We start from the raw sequence: 16,048 nt of genomic DNA, 5'->3' as shown, positions 1-16,048 counted from the left end.
TCCAACATCCTGTTATAAACGTGAGTTCTCTATTCAGTGTGTAGATTGAAAGCTTTTCTTATCAATTCAAGGGAATATCATAGACACGAATAAAATGACACATATTATATAATTCAAGAGGACGAATATTGAATTCATTATGTTCTACGTCAGTAACGTCGTATTGAAAACTATCGACATCTAACTGAATGGCTTGTACTACAACCGATTACGTCATTCATTCTGTGACGACGAAATTTCATTCCAAAGTGACGTCATGTGTGAAGGTTCTTTCTCGTATGTCACCATTGTGTCAATATCTGTTTGTGGCTACACAGACAACTTTTTGTTTCAACTGATTAGCTGTCACACTTCCATCACTCGTGAAACGTAATTAATACGAATCTGATTTATGTTCCTCTTGAGATCTAGGTTGAGCGATGTATATTCAGTCTACGTTTTATGGTTGTGATTGAAAACCCCCGATATTAATAGTGGTATTTATGCTCCGTCAGCAATAAACACAATGTTTGTGGTGCATTTGAAAGCAGTTCTTTGTACAAAAGACATTCTTTGTTTCGTAAAACTCTCATGATATTTCAAGTTTCCTTTGAAATACAACTCCACTATAGATCTCCATGTCTCGTTAAAGTTTTAATATCTCTTGTCAAACCCGTGACAGCCTCTAAATCACGAATCGATAGTATTAGAAAGAAAAACAAAATCAAACGTGAGGTTGAAACATCTAAGCTATTGGCACAGGGCGAGATAGTTGTTCGCTCTCTACAAGTCTTCTTAGCACTTTAGGAGGCAAAACCAGCTTCCTAGTGGGGAGATAAAAGAGACAATTATCCTTCACTGACAGCTAATCGTTTTGTGTAGTAACTCATCCAATCTGAATAAGCGCGAAGTGGTCGATAAATCACGAGAGATATGCATTTATTACCACGCTTCTTTACGGAGTAACTGTCACTTGACACAATAACTAATATTCTCGAATTCTCTACCACCTGTAGTCTCTTCAGATTGAATTAATATCCATCGTGGTAACGTTTGTATAGCAGGATGTTTAGATTGTACTGAGTAGATAATAAGCAATCAGTGTTTGCAAGTGGTGTTCTTGTACATATGCGTAAGAAAAGACCCTGGTATGCTGTTCATCAGCATTATTATTGAGCATAGAATGTTTTATTTACCTTTTAAGCTTTAGTCATCTCCATATCCACTGCCTTTGCCACCCGCTTGGGTTTTCTGGAACATAAGTTATAAGTGAACGATTTTCTGTTTTTGAACGAGAATTATACTCTTTAATGAACATTATGGAACATTGATAAACTTTTACACCTTTAACATATCTTTTTATCGTTCAAGACCACCTTCAATGGAACGTTATTAGCAAAGTGTTTCCGACATGGTAATTTTAAACACTTTAAACTAACAAGGTAAATTTACGATTTTAGCATTTAGCGTTCCCGGTAAGTGATCTGCAGTTTGTAAGTTAACCCACGTTTCTGATCGAGCCCATATGGCTGTGGTGTAATTGGCCCACAGCAGGATCATTAACTATAGATGTAACTTGAGACAAGCTCACCAGCATCAATAGCACCTATTCTGCTTCTTTACACTTATGAAAATACCTCCATGCCTGAAGTAAAACGAGGCTAGTGACCCGGTAATGAAGATAATAGGATACTTAAGCCGTGTATTTGATCAAGGCACGTGTCTTAACTGACTTGGTAAATTATATATTTAATAGAAAATAGTAGTGGGAAGTGTAGTGAGTCATAGTGGCAATATGGCAGACTAAAGTACACATGGAACTCTAATCACCTACACAGCCAACTACCGTTATTAGTTCTGATATAGACAAGATATCGTTGTAGTTTTTTTAATATCACAACCGGAATCTGGGTAACGACGATAAGCCTCAATATACACTAATCACCAATTTACAATATAAAAATATGTCAGTCTTTTTCGGGATAATTGAAACTCAGATAAAACCTATTTTGTTATATGCATCTGATATCTGGGACATTCTAAGATAGGATTTATGGACGATTTCATGTTTAATATTGTAGGTTTGTATTAGGAAGTGGTTATCATGTGTTGCTGTGCTGGGTGAATGTGGCAGCTATGGCTTATATAATGATTAACGTAGGTAGGCGATATATAACTGACAAGCGAACAAGACTGTTATGTATTATGCAGTTAGTAGAAGATGAATTTCACTAAATAAGTCACTGCTTTTATATTTAAAGACAATATTATTTTAAATACCCAGATGTATGTAACTCTCTATTATCCTACTACCTCCAACAAAGTGTTATCTGCAGATGTTGTAATTGTGTGGAGGAGGCTTTAGCTAGAAGGAATGCATTGTAACTATAATATAGTTGACTAACTTGTACATGTCATCCGTCATATTCTGTCGCATTCATATTATATTTTAATGACATATTTGTACGTGGGTCAAACGCCTTTCTACTGAAATAAAAACTCTGCAGTGAAACTGGGCAAATGATAAACCATATACATGTTTCTTTTCGTGCCTGGTAATATTAGAAAAAAAGTATTGTTTTCTGTACCAGTTCTTGTCAACCGTTTAATGAAATGCATTTCCTAGTTAATTATCCTTTGGACATTGTCTACTTACAGATATTGCGTTCATTTGTGGTTACTTGTGACATAGGCTGAAAGTGAAAAGATACTTCATATTGATGAGCTTAAGGTATGTAACCAACATCCGACAAGGCTTGAGCATAATTCTTCGATCTTCGATAATGACGGTAAGCATTTACAAATACGAGCAAGTGTGTAGACACAGACAGACATCATTAACACAAGACCATTACAAGACAAGTCATAATTCCTTGACAACTGACCAATTAAAGACAAGTCATAATTCCTTGCAAACTGACCATTGCAAGACAAGTAATAATTCCTTGCAAACTGACCAATGCACGACAAGTCATAATTCCTTGCAAACTGACCAATGCAAGACAAGTCACAATTCCGTGCAAACTGACCAATGCAAGACAATTCATAATTCCTTGACAACTGACCAATTAAAGACAAGTCATAATTCCTTGCAAACTGACCATTGCAAGACAAGTCATAATTCCTTGCAAACTGACCAATGCAAGACAAGTCATAATTCCTTGACGACTGACCAACGAAAGACAAGTCATAATTCCCTGACAACTATTCATCAAATGCTTTTCGATAGTACATGGGCAGCTGCCACACACGCAGGAATCCCGTAGTTATAAATAGGTTTAATCAAAAGCATGTGTAAAATGCAAGTATATAAATAAACTTGTAAACGCATATCTAGAAATTGAGAAACCAATATTTGAAGTGGATCCTGTCTGTCGGAACACCCCCCGATACATGTACTGTTGAAATTAACTGGATGTATATTAATGGAGATTCCTTGTCAGAGAGAACAGTTTACGAACTTCATGAATCAAGATAAAGTGGAAATTGATTTATTAGAAACATTTGCTTTCATAATCATTACCACTCGTTGTGATCAAGTGATAATGTAAATAAATATCTGACACCAGCTGTCAATAATTAAGTATGTCATGTTTCTTGTGGGCTACCGATGATATTTAGGAAGCGAGGTGACAACCCCATGCATGTAGGCAACAGGGCTTTGTATGCATGTTAATCTGTGAAGGCCTAACTTACGTGAGATAAGTATGTATACATTTCAATCGTTGAAAGGCATCCTGGGACACGGACGTCTTTCTGGAGCAGGGGCGGTGAGTTAGCCTAGTGGTTAAAGCGATCGCTCGTCACGCCGAAGACCCGGGTTTGATTCTCCACATGGGTACAATGTTGAAGCCCATTTCTGGTGTCCCCCGCCGTAATGTTGCTGGAATATTGCTAAAAGCTTTTAAAAAACATACTCACTCACTCACTCTTTCCGGAGCAATGACATCAAAATTATGAGTTATCAGTTATACGTAAATATAATTGGAACATCCCTAACACTTATTGGGTGATATTTTAGAAAGAAGGAAAATGTCTACCTATCAAAATAAGTTAAAGAATACCAGAGTTGATTTGTTCTCATATGACTGGAGTTAATGTGACATAAACACAACACTCAAGTGATGTTGCTTAGCGATACATGTATTTAAACAATGGCTGTCAAATGATTCTGAGGTTGTTTTGTCATAGATTGTGTGACAAGCGGGGTGATGTGTGGTTCAGTCATGTAGTATGGGAATGCCAACCTGAACGTCTTGTGCTGGTAGACCAAGGATCACAGTGGTGAGGGTACATAGGGTATCAATGGGGAGGGTACCTTGTATCAAAGGGGAGAGTACCTCGTATCAAAGGGGAGAGTACCTCGTATCAATGAGGAGGGTACCTTGTATCAAAGGGGAGAGTACCTCGTATCAAAGGGGAGAGTACCTTGTATCAAAGGGGAGAGTACCTCGTATCAAAGGGGAGAGTACCTCGTATCAATGAGGAGGGTACCTTGTATCAAAGGGGAGAGTACCTCGTATCAAAGGGGAGAGTACCTTGTATCAAAGGGGAGAGTACCTCGTATCAATGGAGAGGGTACGTCGTATCAAAGGGAAGAGTACCTCGTATCAATGGAGAGGGTACATCGTATCAAAGGGAAGAGTACCTCCTATCAATGGAGAGGGTACATCGTATCAAAGGGAAGAGTACCTCGTATCAATGGAGAGGGTACACCGTATCAAAGGGAAGAGTACCTCGTATCAATGGGGAGGGTACCTCGTATCAAAGGGGAGAGTACCTCGTATCAATGGGGAGGGTACATCGTATCAAAGGGTAGTGTACCTAGTTGCGTTGGGGAGGGTACCTAGAGCATAAATAGGGAGGTACCTAGTGCAGCAATAGGGAGGTACCTAGTGCAGCAATAGGGAGGGTACCTACAGTATCAATAGGAAGGGTACCTACAGTATCAATAGGGAGGTACCTAGTGCAGCAATAGGGAGGGTACCTACGGTATCAATAGGGAGGGTACCTACGGTATCAATAGGAAGGGTACCTACGGTATCAATAGGGAGGGTACCTACGGTAACAATAGGGAGGGCCCCTACGGTATCAATAGGAAGGATACCTACGGTAACGATAGGAAGGGTACCTACAGTATCAATAGGGAGGGTACCTACGGTATCAATAGGAAGGGTACCTACAGTATCAATAGGAAGGGTACCTACGGAAACAATAGGAAGGATACCTACGGTATCAATAGGGAGGGCCCCTACGGTATCAATAGGGAGGGTACCTACGGTATCAATAGTAAGGGTACCTACAGTATCAATAGGGAGGTACCTAGTGCAGCAATAGGGAGGGTACCTACGGTATCAATAGGGAGGATACCTACGGTATCAATAGGGAGGGTACCTACGGTATCAATAGGGAGGGTACCTACGGTATCAATAGGGAGGGCCCCTACGGTATCAATAGGAAGGGTACCTACGGTATCAATAGGAAGGGTACCTACAGTATCAAAAAGAAGGGTACCTACGGTATCAATAGGAAGGGTACCTACGGTATCAATAGGAAGGGTACCTACAGTATCAATAGGAAGGGTACCTAAGGTATCAATAGGGAGGGCCCCTACAGTATCAATAGGGAGGGTACCTAAGGTATCAATGAGGATGGTACATAGTAACAATGGGGAGGGTACCTAGGGCATTAATAGAGAGGGTACCTACGGAAGAAGCTTGTGAGAAGATGCTGAATCGTTTTCGCATCGTGTTCTGACGGTGTGGCATGATCATCAGTCATGGCGTATCTGATTCAGACGGTCGCGTGGATCCCGTCTTGTCCTTCAGTCGCTGATATCCTGCAAGCAGCAGTGATCATGGGAGTTCATACCACAGCCTTATGCTCGGGGCTACATTGTATCACCGACGTTCACAGATTACACCCACCAGTTAGTTGGGGGACTTAGACGGAGACAACAATATTTGAAGATATCCTAGCATGGAACTGATATAGGTTGGAATTCCTCACTGCTGGCTGTGACGTTTTAATGACATATCACCTAAATGAATCACTTCATGATTTATGTATTACTGTCGTACCTACACTTGATCATGACATATACATGAGTTCAAGGTAATTACATCCATTATGTCTTGTAAGAAATCGATTCAGGTTTCAACGGTTTGAAAACGTTGCAAGTGAGCATTCGTCATTGATCTTCGTTGGTTTGAAATATAATATTATGTGATGGTGCAAGATAAACAGAATATCACATGTAAACATGACAACGGCAGCCGACCGGCAGTGGGACTACGAATCAACTTCCAAATGTAATGTACTGTGTGGGTTTCAGGCACGCCATAATGGACTCCGAAGGCATGGGCCCATTTCATTAACACCATGCCTAAAGACTTAGTCATTCCGATTGTGTTCGAAGCCAATGCGCCATAAATCACAACGTCAGCATTGTGGTCAAGATCCGTGCAAACATTATGTCGTAATTAATCGCCTTTGATGTTTTGAGTGTTTGTTCAATTTGATATTATTTCCATCGACTGTACAATGTCTATTCTTCCAAATAGAAATGGATCCATATTTTGCCGCATCCTTTGTCGGAAAACAAAACAGCGCCACTTCAGTGTCTACAGTTACACGAAAAGCATGAGCGAACTGTTTTTTTTGCGTCATGATTGCTAAATTAAATATTGGCACTTCGGGATACACTGTAAATCGAATTCCTGCCATTTAAGCTTTTTCAGCTCTCACTGACTACGTTGATGGCCATATCACAGCGCTTATATAATTACGTGATTCAATTGCAAAAACAATTGTGTCAATTAACATAAAAATGACGCTCGTGTTATTTCTAGCTTGGGAGTTAGTTTGGCTGTGGGTGGCTGGAACGATGGTCGTGATTCACCTCAGAGTGTGCTACTGAGGTAAGTGTTCTTATATATGTATAACTATCGATTTAAAATATGATCCATTTGCTGCATAAGGAAGCATATTATATCATGTACTCATATATTACCTGATATGACGATTCATTTTAGTAACAAGTTAGCCAACCATTAACGTTCAATACTGGGTAAGCGGTAACAGAAGACGATATTTTTGTGGATTAATTGTTCTTTGGAATGTACATGAAGCTCGAGTCAGATTTTTGTTTGACCTTACAAGAGCCCACTAACTGATTGATGAAGACTGGGCACATGCCTGCAGGTTTTAAACATGCTATGCGTGTACGCAGCTATTATTCGGTAATTTGCCTTCGACTATTGCAAAGAACATATATAGTGGAATCAGGTGATGAAGGATTATGTATATGGTTAACCTTTCTGTGCGTAAGCACAATTAGATGATAGAATCGTATGTCAACATTTTCGTAGCCCGAAGTTGTATTGAAAACAGAGAAACAGGTTGGGTAACTACATCGTTCTAATTATAAACACGGCAGATGACAGAAACAGCCTGGCATACAGGAACAGTAACCGGAATATTGTTATCAATAACATTGAGATGATCAACCCCATGGCATACGAACGTACGTGCTTAAGTCTTAACATATGCTTGAATCCACATCGGGTAGCCTAGTGGTTAAAGCGTTCGCTCGTCACGCCAAAGGCCCGGGTTCGATTCCCGACATCTGTACAATGTGTGAAGCCCATTTCTTGTGTCCCCCGCCGTGATATTGCTGGAGATTTGCTAACAGCGGCGGAAAACCATACTCACTCACTGAGTCCAAATGTTTCGTTCCTGGTTACTAATAATTCAGATTAGCAAATATGAAATTACCAGTTATCATTACTGTGGTCAGATCGTCCAGATTTAATAACACAAAACATTAAAGCTTTTAGTCCACGAAATTGAACTGCCACAAAAAATAAATGTCTGGTCTGAGAATAGCATGTATATATAAATAATACGGTATCTCCTGTCAAAATAGGAAACTGGTTCGTACATAAGACATATGTCTAATGTCAGATTTCCACTGAATAAATGTGTTTTTCAGCTTCAAAACGCCCGAATATCAAGTTATGGAAATATAACTGATGAAGAGGAACTATTTATGTATCGTGTGAAGGATGCCACAGCATTATTTTATGTGTAATTAAGTTTGGGAGACTCATAGCAGAAGAAATCTAATTCATTTTCAAAACACACAAAAAAAGGGCTTCACATATTTGCATTCCGGCTGGTTAAGATGACAATACAAGCCTGCATGTAGAATGAGCGAATTCATTTCCTTCCTTGTACTGAACATATACTACATGACACACTTGTTCCACGGCGTTCTGTTATCATGTGTTCGAGTTCCAGATTCGCCCGCAACGCTTGTCAGCACCATAACCACCCCGGTTGGTTTCACCAAACTAGTAAACATTTCTGAATCACTCCGGGTTCACCCAACTAGTAAACATTTCTGAATCACTCCGGGTTCACCCAACTAGTAAACGTTTCTGAATCACTCCGGGTTCACCCAACTAGTAAACGTTTCTGAATCACTCTGGGTTCACCCAACTAGTAAACGTTTCTGAATCACTCCCGGTTCACCCAACTTGTAAACGTTTCTCAATCACTCCGGGTTCACCCAACTTGTAAACATTTCTGAATCACTCCCGGTTCACCCAACTTTTAAACGTTTCTGAATCACTCTGGGTTCACCCAACTAGTAAACGTTTCTGAATCACTCCGGTTCACCCATCTTGTAAACGTTTCTGAATCACTCCGGGTTCACCCAACTTGTAAACGTTTCTCAATCACTCTGGGTTCACCCAACTTGTAAACGTTTCTGAATCACTCCGGGTTCACCCAACTTGTAAACATTTCTGAATCACTCTGGGTTCACCCAACTTGTAAACATTTCTGAATCACTCTGGGTTCTCCAAACTAGTAAACATTTCTGAATCACTCTGGGTTCACCCAACTTGTAAACATTTCTGAATCACTCCGGGTTCACCCAACTAGTAAACATTTCTGAATCACTCTGGGTTCACCCAACTTGTAAACATTTCTGAATCACTCTGGGTTCTCCAAACTAGTAAACGTTTCTGAATCATAAAGCTAGTTCTGCACCATGAGGTATTTTTTTACTGAAAGCCTAGGCAAGCCTAGATCAAACTAACCAAATCTAGTTTGCTTTATTCCACATATGAAAACAGCAGAAGAGGAAAGGTTCTTTCGAAGAATTAAAAACATATTTTAAAGACATGTTTTCATTGCCTAAGTGTTAGTCTACCGTTAAGCTTAAGCGCCGTGATATAATGAAGTGCTGTTCAGAACGGTGTACATCACAATCCACTGAGTCGTGCTGTGTGTACGGTGTCTCTCACTTATATTTAAATATCCTAAACCTATTCGGTAGGGCATGCTTTAGGGGAACCACGTGTGTAAAGATGTATAAACACATTATATATCCTCCTGTTGGAATACGTTTTTGTCTTTAACGTTCAAGATGTCACATTTATATGTTTAATAGATTGATACCGTAGGCATTTTACACAGCAGCGATTACATGTCACAAACTTCCTCCATGGTGAAGTGCATCAGCGTATCCATTTATAAAAATCTGAAATAACTGCTTGGGTGACTGGTCTGATGGTTGTTATATTTGGAGTGTTGATGTTTGGTCTATGTCATGTTCATGATAAAACAATAAGTGCATTCTCATGAACTGGAGAAATCGAGGGTTGGAACTGTGATTAAATGGGCGGAAACTGACGCGATACCTCGCCAGCCTCCAACACAGCAATGAGATCAATCTGAGATAAAGAAATGGTGGTAAAGTAGTCTTCAGCCTCAGTTTCTGCCCACTAACGGATTGAGTTTCTTCATTCCGGGGCACGTCTTCGTAAACGTCAGTTTCCCTTTCCCTCTTGAATCAAAACAAGACTTAACTCCAACAAACAATAACAACTTCATTGATCGTTTGTTAAGACAGTTGGACGTAATATGCCTTGCGTTGTTTTCTATTTTCTAATTTTTTGTCAGCTGGCAATTTGTTTTAACCCCGGTTTCAATGACGTCCAAGACATTCTAAGTCCATCATGCAGGGACAGTTTGTCTCTACCCTCAACGACGATGCCGCAACAAGCGACGTCGTTGGAGAGTGGCAGCGCAATCGGTGCTGTCAGAGGAAAAAGATAGTTTAATGACATGAGATCAGAGAGGCATTTGTTTCTGGTTAAATAGGATTGTTTTGTGATTGGAGTGCATTTTTGCGTAAGTGGACTCGTAAATCATTGGATCTACCGAGGTTATTTCATCTGCCCGTACTTAAGTATGCGACATGAGTTCTTCAAATGACTCTGATGCCCAACAGCTGACCCTAGTTAATGCTGCAGGAATACCTTTATTCTTTACTGAATGCGTTCAGTTAAAAGTGGTTTAAGTGAAAGAAAACCGTATCATTACATCATTAGATGGGCATACTGTAGACATGCAGAGTACTATATGAATATGTCCTCCTTCTGGTCTTGTGATTGCACGCTTTCAGTGTACTTGTTTGTCTGTTTACCCGCCAATATCAATTGCAAAATACTTGCAAATAGAACATTTACTTAATAACTAACTCATCATGCAAATAATTCCTGCCATTGTACCTCATCTACAATGAGACCTTATTATAGCTGAAAAGAGCAAATATGGTTCCATGACTGGCAATGGCCTTGCCCGACTAGTCCGCCGTGTCCTGTCTCACATACTAGTCAGATGACCAGGGATTAATGCGATTTATGGCTGTAAGTTGTAGACGCATTCTTCCTGATTACAGTTTACAAATAGTGACACCATACATAATTCATTCATTGGAGTCGGTCAGTGCACGTTAGACGTGTATGGTACCATAACTGGACAAATGGATACTGCCAATCTGAACTGATACTGCCTCGGAATATCGTTTTGATAGACGGCAGAGATTGAATGGTCATTCGATATCACACTTAATTTGCTAAGGCTATCACTTGCGAATCAAATTGTATCTGGACTGAGAGCATTGTCAGACATAATGATGGGTACAGGGGTCCTTCAGAGGTTAGTATTGCAGGCTGACATTGCAGACCAGCTACCGTGGCGTCCATGCGGATGTAGAAACACGGGGTAGGTTATGAGGAGCTCCCGTATGTATTGGAGCTTTCCTTGTAGAACTAAACGCCTTAAGGTTCGAGTTATGCTGTGAAAACCCGTTTTATCAGTCGCTGGTGCAACAATTGTACATACATATGAAACGTCAGCACCGAATAACCAGTCACGATTACCCTCCGAAACATATTCCATTGGACGCAAAGGGTAAAATTGTGGTGAAAATAATATGAATGGATCACCGAATATCATGACACCAGGTGTTCGAGAATAATTTCAACGATCAGTGTCCACAATTCACTGTTTAAATGATAGTAGGGACATAGTAGGCCAAGTGGTGTAACCCTGACATCATCTGTGGAATTCATACAAATGTGAATGTATATGCAGACTACACGTTAATGTAATTGTGCTGTAACCAATGTTGCGTTTTGCCTGGAACTTGAAGTTCAAGGTCAGGCTGTACATATTCGTGTATGACAGTAGTCAGTTGCGTCTCCGAGTCCAGTAGAAGAATTTGCTTTCATTAGCTTTACCAATCCAATGATTTTGATAATCGGGTTTGTAGATGCAGACATCTTTTATCTAGTTTGTGCTGTACAACCTACCACGAAACTTTCACATGGGCGAAGAAAACTGGTGAAACAAAACTAAACTATTTCGGGGGTACCGCGCTTGAGGGCGTAAATACAAAACTCCCTGAAACTGATGATACAAGGAAAACTACTATGAATCTTGCTGTTCCTTGAGTTAAAGAAGGAACGTTCGGAGTTCTGTTTGCGTCTCTAATGGTGCCTTAAGGTATAACACATCTTGAGTGGGAACGTTAATGAACTCACACGGTAATTTGAGCTCACATTTGACCCGACCGCCCCTGTCTGTGTATAATTAAGTAGCGGGCTCAACCCAGTGCTGTCTTATAAGCTTCCTGGAGTATAAGTAGCTGTCCCTCTCTATTTCATTTTAGTCGTCCTGGGTACTCTACAGCCCCAACAGATCTACCACTCCCATGTCTGGGATCTTTCAATGGTCCATTGGCCACTTGCCTAACTTACACATTGCCGGATTAATTAATTACTAATGCTGTAAATATCCTAGTCTATTCACTAATTGGCCACCTCTATGGGATCGTATGTGTGAATCCTTACAAGTGTCCTCGGGAACAACTTTGGTGGAGTGCTGCTATTGACCAAAGACGTCTGTCTGTTTCCACCTTGAGAGTACACCATATCGTTCCTCCCGACAGCTTGGCCAGTCTATTGCTCAGTACGACTGGACTTCTGAGGTCAACAGCGCAAGGTGGTAGTTTTGTCTGCCCGCCCAAACTTTAGACACATGAGACGATGGTGCGAACATTTCTGGCGATGCATTAAGTTGGGTGCAGCAAACACCCAGACGGTATGCTGTCGAGATAATATTCACACGCTGTTTGTCCACACTGTGGAGGATATAGTCGGTGGTGGGACGTATTTACTAGAGGAAATGGGCTCATCTGTTGCTAGCTGTATACAGTGTGCACACTAGAGTTAGAGCGATTATATTTTCCGTTGTATGTTGTGTAATGAACAAATGTACTATCATAAAATTCATTCTGGACAATCTCGCAGTGAACACTTTGACATATCATAAGGAGATAGCTTGTGTGAGCGCCTTTGTGACCCTGTGTCTGTCTTTGTGTGTATGTAAAACCTCCAGATATAGATATATAAAACTTTCTTGAGACATACTAAAATACAATAGATTTATAACACACAGCCAACCCTAAACAGGAATGTTAGGGTTCCCCAGAGCTATGGGTATTGAAACTATTGTACGCAACCGTCGCTTTGCTGACTGGAAGGAGCCGTGTAGCCTTACAAGTTCCCTCAATACCACACGACCTGGGTGATAGGTTATTTCAGGATATTAAGACCTGACTGTAGCTGCTTGTTCTACTTTACATGAGAAACTATGTTCGTGCCGGCATCATTGTTCGATGAATGTCATCACAACAGTGTTGTTTTCTTTACATGCATTTCGTATCTGTTCTTCTCGTTCATGATCCGTCGCTAAGCAACAAAAGAATGTTAATAAATTCACACTTAGAGCAACACGATAAATAAATACATCATCCTTCTAATTTCGGGTTGAAAAACACACAAAATACGTGTAGCCTCTCAAGTCGGCGGAGAGACATATCCATTTTTTACGGACTGGTGATGAGAAAAACATTTGGAAACAAATACGTATCTTATTTGGCTACAGTTTCACCTTGCTATATTCGAATCACGCACTTAACTCTCTGCAGTTGTCAGTCGTATTATCGCGTGGGGATTGCGTGTAGCGGCGAAGTCTAGAGTTAAACTGTGGAATGACTTGAAGTTTTACTATTATCTGAATTTAGGTGTATAAATGTAGATAGCCTGCGTTATTTATGGGGTGTTTGAAAACCTGTTCAAAAATGTAACGTATTCTGTGTGACAAGAAGTTATTTACTGTTGGTATTTATCTCACGGCCGGTGACGAGGGTGATGCAATTTCACCAATCTGGCATAGACGTCTTTATCTTACACAAGGTTTATGACACAAAGCTAAATATAAAATGATTTATCAACTTGTAATGGGTTGAGCTTAGTGTTTTATGTTATATATTCTAAAGTGCTGAAGGCAGAATATTATTTATACATGCGTCTTGCTTAGGTATATAGGGTATGTGAGGAATCTACAACACACACGGGACACTTTGTATAACTGATTGTATAGATACGGGGAATTGGTACACACAATTAGATTTTGTCACATTTACAGAAGGATATACGCATTCAAACTGAACACGTGTAGAATAGTTAACTGAAAGCGATACCGTTCGAATAATAGGTCCGTCTTAAGTTTGCAAACAGCCTTTACAAACAAGTCCTTTTACAAATAGAAGGTTTGGATGATACAATTAAGCTGTATCTGCAGTTATCTGCAGTGAATGTGTGTGTACATAAGTACAGGTGCACTTAAGATAGGAATAAAACATCCATAAATGCTTCACAAAATGTAATTATAAATGTAAGTAAAGGGGGATGAAATGTAGATAATGTATTTTATGAGACTGTCCAACACATTGTCAGTGGATGCCCATCTTTGGCACAAACACAGTATCTTAAGCGGCATGGTGGAGTGGCTCGATTATTTTGTTACCGTCTTCGCCATGCTTTTGGTTTTGACACAAAGGTCCATCCATGGTACGATGCAAAATATGTAGAGGCGTCATGGAAAATGATAAATACAAAATTCTTTAGAATAGGCTATTATATAGCTTCAGACAAATCCAGGCCAACAAACCTGATCTTGTCCTTTGTGATAAATCCAATGATATCATTTGTATAATTAAATTTACTGTCCCTTTTAACACTTATGTGATTGACAAGATTGAGGAAAATCATGGCAAATATCTCGTTTTATATATGTCACGCTTGCATCCCAAGTACCACGTTTTCCGACTCCCCATTGTTCTTTGTGCCTTAGGTTTGGTACCTCCCAATCTGTTGACTGACATTTGGAGAGTACCCGGGTTTGCTACCAGGAATACAGCCCTTCTGACAATCTGGGTAATGCAGAAGGATGCAGTGTTGGGGAGTCTTCAAATTCCCCGAAAAGTTCTGGGTGGGTTTGACTAGGCAGCCCTTCGTGGGAAAAGTCCCATTCGCTGTCTGGGCTGCGTGTAGAGGGGGCAAGGGCCCTGGGCTGATGATGAGCCTAACCAGCCTGACTGTGCCAGGATCACCCAAACCCTCTTTGCTGCATTTTTTATTTTAATCTGTAAATAATAATAATAATAATAGTAATAATAATAATAGAACTATGGGTTAGAGTTTGCAATCGGATTGATGAAAACATCTTTACAAGACCAAACTGTAGAGCCACAGGTCAGGCCGTAATGTGTGTGTATCATGATAATGTTGATCATATGTTCGTCCTGGAGTATTCTTCTGCTGATAACACGATTGAGAGTGCTATTAATATTGAGCCAAGGGTATCGTGAACATGGTATACACGTGGTGAAAATGGGCGTGGCATGTGTAACCCCTTAGCTAACTACGGTGATACTGACTTTCCTCCTGTACACTTGAACCAGCTCTACCTGGGATTTGTAGGAACCCAGCCAACGAGAACAGCCAGACCCCAACACGTAACTCTACCGAGGAATAGGTGAATGCGGAATAAATGAGCAGGTTATTTCCCTAAAGTTGATGACTTTCATAAATTTCCTACACTAGAAAGGGGAAGTCTCGTGATACTACCTTCAAGCCTCTAGACAGTGAGAAAGCCATAAACCGCTCTCCTGCAGTTCGAGATATCCCCCTTGCATGCTATGAGATTATGCATCAGCACTGTGCGTGTGTACTGCTCATGCTGCACTGAAGGAACAAGCTAATATATATAACAACCTTTGGATTTGACCTATAGCGATTTTGTTCCTGATTGTAGTGATAATTACCGTATCAGGTCCTACGTTAAATGTTTATGGGTGCTATGAATAGACAAGCTCCTAACCCGTTTACACAACATTGACTTGCAAGAACAACACATTACCCAACATATCGCATGTCGTGGGTTATTGTTCCTTAGTGGTAACGAATACACCGGAACATATTTTATTGTGTACTGAGAGAAATTAATTGGGTCCATATGGATCTGTTCTGTAACACATGGAATATGTAACACATTGGGGATGTGTAACTGATCCACCCATTGGCATTTGCACTGTTGTCGGTGTGCATTCGTCCTCCACATCTGCAGCTGTTGGGATGTAGAACATTGTCGGCTCGTGTGGCGCCATTAAATTCTAAGTTTCAACATGAGAGATAATTAATTGTGTCACTTTCCCAAAAGTCTGGCATTATTAATTTTATGAAATGACATGGTAGTTGATTTAAAAACCCGCCACAAATCAGCTGAAAATGTACAATTATACATGTAGATCACTATAGATCATGAATAAATAAAACCAACTATAACTGCAACCTACTTTAGTTCA

At 40.2% G+C, this 16,048-nt stretch overlaps 1 protein-coding gene across 5 annotated transcripts in view; it reads left to right on the top strand.

The window, feature by feature from the left end:
- Positions 1–16,048, top strand: part of LOC124147032 (zwei Ig domain protein zig-8-like) — a 148,070-nt gene that overhangs the window by 29,588 nt on the left and 102,434 nt on the right. The window contains exon 1 of one of the 5 annotated variants that reach the window (XM_046517633.2): positions 2,644–2,710. The exons of 3 other annotated variants lie outside the window; for them this stretch is intronic. The gene's annotated coding sequence lies outside the window, so the exon portion shown is untranslated. Of the gene's footprint in view, positions 1–2,643; positions 2,711–6,836; positions 6,900–16,048 lie in introns of those variants that run through there. One more of the 5 variants, XM_046517635.2, reaches the window with a different exon arrangement.

Source organism: Haliotis rufescens, unplaced genomic scaffold (assembly GCF_023055435.1).
Source record: "Haliotis rufescens isolate VD_foot unplaced genomic scaffold, xgHalRufe1.0.p SCAF_1, whole genome shotgun sequence".
Classification (NCBI taxonomy): domain Eukaryota; kingdom Metazoa; phylum Mollusca; class Gastropoda; order Lepetellida; family Haliotidae; genus Haliotis; species Haliotis rufescens.
The sequence above is the reverse complement of the archived record's forward strand: the minus strand, read 5'-3'. Positions and strand labels throughout refer to the sequence as shown.